This window comes from Lipotes vexillifer, unplaced genomic scaffold (assembly GCF_000442215.2).
Source record: "Lipotes vexillifer unplaced genomic scaffold, Lipotes_vexillifer_v1.1 scaffold331, whole genome shotgun sequence".
Lineage (NCBI taxonomy): Eukaryota > Metazoa > Chordata > Mammalia > Artiodactyla > Lipotidae > Lipotes > Lipotes vexillifer.
In genome coordinates this window covers 103,740-109,318 of record NW_006774049.1, presented here as the reverse complement: position 1 = coordinate 109,318, position 5,579 = coordinate 103,740, and positions in this window count along the sequence as shown.

Here is a 5,579-nt window from a genome sequence, read left to right as displayed (position 1 = left end):
CGGCCCCGGGCGGGCACCTGGCGGGCGCTGCGGACACGGCAGGGGGAGGAGACGCCGCGCGGGGCGGGCGCCGCGGGGCCGCGCTCGGCGTTCCTGAGCAGCCGCCGAACTTTTCTCCGAGAGGTCTCACGTCTGGGGGCCGGAGGAGCAGGGCGGGGAGGGGAGAGCGGAGTTTCTGGAAGGAGCCGCCGCCGCTCCTCAACATGGCCTCCTCCGCCTCCTCGTCTCTGGCCGGCGCCGAGAGCACCCCTCCTGCGCAGGTGAGCGCCGCGCCGCCCCCCTACCTGTGGCTTCCTGCCCGGCGGGGGCGCGCGGGGGGGCCCGGGGCGGGGGTCCCGGGAGCCGGTGGGGCGGGCGCGCGCGGGGATGCCGCCGGGAGCCTTGCTCTCCTGGGGTTGCCGGGCGGAGCCGGCGAGGCGAGCGGCCCGAGGGCGCGGGACCGAAGTTGCGGCCGTGGCCAGAGGCGGGAGCTCGCAGTCCGCCCCGGCGCGCGCGCGAGCATCCCGGGGAAGGAGGGCGGGCCCGAACCTGCGGGGCTCCCGCCGGGAAACATTTGTCTAGAGGAAAAGCGCGGCCCGGGGCTCGGGACGCCCTCGCCTCTGTCTCCCGTCTTTGGGCTTCTGTGTTGTCGCCTCGCGCCTCCGACTCCGTGCCAGGCTGAACCCGTCCTCAGGACACGAGCGAAGTCGGCTGCCCACATTGGCAGGGAGGAAGGAAATCACCTGGTTCTGAAAGTTACCTTCAGAGTTAGGCTTTTTTTTTTTTTTTTTTCGCCTCCCTTTCTTTTCTGAAGGTGAGTCGAGATACTTCATTTAACCCAGTGAGAATACAAAATCTACTTTAAAGATTGGGACATAGAAAAAGTGCAGGCCAGTGCGGATATGGACTCTGCAGTGCTAAGGGGTGGCTTGCGGTGCGTTTATCTTCTCCCCTGGTCTTTGAGAGCCTTGCCTTGGCGCGCAAGTAAAACGCCCTAGAAGTAAAAAGTGGGTGCGTGATGTGCAAAACGCAGCTTCGAGATAGGGCTCCTTCCTCCCACCTCACACCCCTGAGCAGATTGCCACCTTTAAGCCCAGAGGCGTTTAGTAGCAGTTTTGCAGCTGTCACTGTGTGTGTGTGTGTGTGTGTGTGTGTGTGTGTAATAGAGGGTAATTGGTGTAAAACACGCGCGTATGTTTGCATGTGCATAGAAGGCCTACGGAAGGAGGACTTAAACAGTAGTTGTCCTTGGGAGGGGAGCTGGGGCACGGGTGGGAGGGAGGCTCAGTTTCACATACCTTTTGGGACTTTTTTCTTCTTTTTTTAAACCATGTGCATACATTACCTATTTTAGGAAAAAAGAGAAATATTACCGTTCCAAAAATCGAGGCACGTTTGCATAGCCTTGAAAGCAGTAGTTTACCTAGTTTCAAGTTACGTGGAATTGCCCTTGAAACACACAAATCTCCTAGCCCCTATCATATCTTTCCTCCAGTTGCCATCTCTAAAAATCCTTAGTCAAGGGGAGGTCTTCAAAAGAAGACTTTTAAGTCTTGACAGAAGCTATTGGTGGTTTTTATTGCTACCTCGATTCTGAGTTTTAATTTTGCTTTTTTGAGAGCAAGTGTGGCTTGTGTGATTTTGGAAGAGGTGGCTTTCTGGTAAAAGCACAGCCAGGAGACGTGCTAGGGTGATACCAGAACTTTTTCCGGGAAGGTAGGCCATCACAAGAAGGTTCTAGTAGGAAAACCAGAGGGAGACAGTCTCAGAGTGGACATGGATTGCTAGCAGAGCAGTTTAGGCATCTTTCTAATCTGCTGACTTGGGCTCAAATGGATGCATCTTTAAGGAAGCAAATTTTCAATATTGAAAGTGAATGTAAAGTTAAAACCACAGCTCTGAAACAAAAACTGACTGAAATCGAGCAATCCACTGAATATCTTCAATCCAGCTACTCATATCAAGAGGGCTGATTTCTCTTAGCTCTCAAATCCGTGGAGGATGAATAAGTAAGTTGTGAATCTGGACGGTAGTTAGATGGTTATTTATGATGAACCGTTTATGTCAGTTCTCACTGTTCTTTTTGATAAAGCATAAATAAATATCAGTTTCATGATCTGCACAGTGATGTGTGAGGCTCCATAGCAGGAAATGTGGCTCTGTGTCCTTCAGACAATATAAAGACCAATGGTGTGTTTTGGAATCCAAAGAGACACTGTGGATTCTGAATTTGTTTGCATTTTTGTGGCAGTGGTTACTTTAGGGCTGTCCTTTTCCTTTATTCAGTACTTCAGTTTTTCCCCCTGTTACAGTGTTAATGCATTGAGCAAGTAGTCTGCCTAATTCTAGAATAATATTTTGGTAATTGAAAAGAATATAATTGTTCTGGACTCTCAGTGGTTGTTCTTAGGTTAAATTCCAAGTAGTAACATCTATATTTAAAAGTTATCCATTATTTTATGCATAAAATGTTTGTATATTTTTATAGAATGTGTTACTGTGGTTATAGGAAATCATTATAATCCAAATTGGTGGTCATGTGAAATTCTAGCTTACATAAATGGCATTTTTACTTTTTTGAATAAATACCTGCAATTGGTGAGACCAGTTACCTGACACCTTTACTTAAGCATGGTTCTGAGTTAATGAATTGTAAGTGGAATGTTTAGCCTTGCTACAATGTCTCCAAACTTATTAAAGTCTACCCTTCTGAAAAGATCAAGGTTATTCATGATGTAATCAGATCTGAAGTAACCTTTCCGTGTCTGTATTGACTGGGTTGTTGTTCACATAAATCTGCCCTTGGATCTTGCAAATGTAAATGCCAGTGAGATGTTGGGTTAATGTTAAGGTACCTGGAACAGTAGGGCCATTTAATTGCGATTTTTCATTTTCATCCCATGTCAGTATGTGAAAACAGCTTAAAAAAATTTTAATTGCCTTCTGTATATGATATAATTTTAAAAGTTATTTTGATATTGTGTGCTTTCTATTAGCCATGTTTTTAAGTATTAGAGACACAGCTGTGGTTATAGATTGAACGTTCTATCAAAGTTAGGTGCAGTATCTGTTTGAGTATCTTTTTCCTGATTGGACCCTAAAGGATGTGATAAATCTTCAAAATCTATACTCGTGGTTGAATTACACCTTGGACACTTGTCCCTTTGTGTTTGATACAGAGGGCAAACTGTATCTTCCAATGGATTTGTCTGTTCCAAAGGACATAGGTTTTTCCTGGAACCAATCAGGTTCCTGTTTGACCATGGGAGTGAGATCAACGACACCAAAATAGAACCAATTCTTTGGTGTTTTATGGAAATTACTCCTGAATTTCCTCTCTTGGGATGGTCCTGTATGGATTAATTAGTAAGTGTCTTATGTTGGGTGAGAAGAAAGCAAACACACGTAACATGAAAGTTATATGTGTTCAGAACTGAGTAGAAGTATTTTCCTTAGAAGAAACTGTCTTTAGTACTTGACAATTTATATTAATAAATAAAGATTAAGTGAACTAGTGTTTAGAGTTAGAGCTTTAAAATACGAAATAAGTTATTTCGGTATTTCTTTCATTAGGTGATGCTTGGTTGCCGCCATTTTTCAGATAATATTAAGGAAAGGGAAATATTGAAAAATTGGCCTGAACATACATTTTGTTTTTTGGGCAGGGCATGAATATTTGGACCTGGTCTGGTAGAGGAAAGGGGCAGAATGGAAGTTAATTTAAATGCCACTGTAGGCTAAAGAACTGTGTGTGGCTGATTTGGCAGAGGCTGTTTCCCAAAGTGTTATAAAGGTAACTATGGTGATTCATTAGTAGCTGTTTTGTCCCTCCAGCATGGAACCGCATTTCTGTGCTGTGTAGCTCCTCTGGGTAATGCCATGACTTAATGCCAAGGATCTGCTTACAGGTGTGGGGCTTCTCTTGTCCCTCTTTTTTTTCACATAATGACATTTTATATGGAATCCGGCAAAAAAGAAGCTCTGCCACTGCAGCTTTGCCCTTTAGCATCAAACACAGGGCTGGACACACAGTAGGCCTTCAATTCATGTTTGATGAATGGATAAATATTGAGAAGGATCTGGCATTCAGATTTAGGAGGAGCATTAATCATATGAACAATACTTTGCACTCCTTTCATGTGAAAGGCACTCCCAGGTACACAGAGTCTTGGTTTTTACTGTCAAGAAGTTCATAATCCAGGTGACTTTGAGTTTACATAGGACAAGACTCACAGAGAGCCAGCACCAGAAAATTTTCCATGTCTCGATCTTGGTATCATTTATTCAGGTGCCTCATATTTAGTTTGGCCTTTAGTGTATAATCAAGAAGGGAAGAAAATGTAGATAAAGGTACCTGAGAATTTTAAGGAGAGGTGAATCAGGAAATAGACTTATACTTCCTAATTTCCTCCCTGAAAAGTGCCACAGAATGGAAGTGTGTACCAAAAGGCATGGAGAACTGTCTGAAAAAGCAGTCTAACTTATTCTTGTTTATGGTGACCTCATATTCACAGTGTGGATAGACCATAACTTATTTCCTAATTTCCCTATTAATAAATGTTTGCCTTGTTTCTAGTTTTTTGGCCCCTACAGACAGTGCTGCAAGTAAATATCCTTCTATGTTCAAAGAAAAGTTCAGAATTTTATTGGCTAGAGAAGACGTATGCATCTTTACTAATAACAGCCGTGATTTCTTGTGCCTCTCATAGTAGGCGCTGTGTACTTCAAAAGAAACTGTAGGGTAGAAATCATTACCCCTCCTTGTTTCATACACAAGGAAACTGAGCTTCAGGAAGGCTGTGCAAGTTATGGTTGGTAAGGGCTGAAACTGGATTAGAACCCCTGTCTGCTTGAGAAATGGACAGAGCAATGATGGTGAAATCAGGAGGCCAGGAATGGAGTCCCCATCCCCCAAGTAACAGTAGCACCAGCTCCTCAGAGTCTTATCATCTCCTGGGCTTCAATTTCTCCACTGGGAAAAGGAGAGAGTTGGAATAAACTATTTCTAGGGTTTATTCCAGCTAAAATAGTCTATGATTAAAAAAAATTAAACTCTAAAAGAGAGGTAGAGATAATTAGTAATAAAGTGATACAGAAGCATTTCCCCCACTCATATTTTGGCATTCCTAATGTTAGGATGCTTTTCCAGATGTTGAGAACTTTCAAGTTCATTTTGTATTGTTTATTTTAAGTGGTTTATTTTCTCCAGAAAATCTGATTTTAAAGAAATTTTGCTTTTTGCAATTCATGATGTCTTAGAGCATCAGGAATTTATTAGTTCCAAGGAGAAATAGCAAGAGGACATCTCAGTGAGTCTGGGCTGGTAACTGAACATTCACCAAAGGCAAGGGATTTGAATGGGAGGCAAAGTGGGACACTTCACCTAGTAGGTGGAGAGCAGTGGGATAACTGCCTGGTCTCTTTGGGTCCTTTACGTTTTCTTTCTTTCCTCCTCCCCTTCTTCTTTGTTAAATTTGAGATATGATCAGTGATAACGCTGGTAAACTGGCTCTCAAAGAACAAAACCAAACCAAACCCAAAAGCCCTGATTTATAGCATTTGCCTGTTTCTGTAGGGAGAATATGACTTTTGGTGACTAA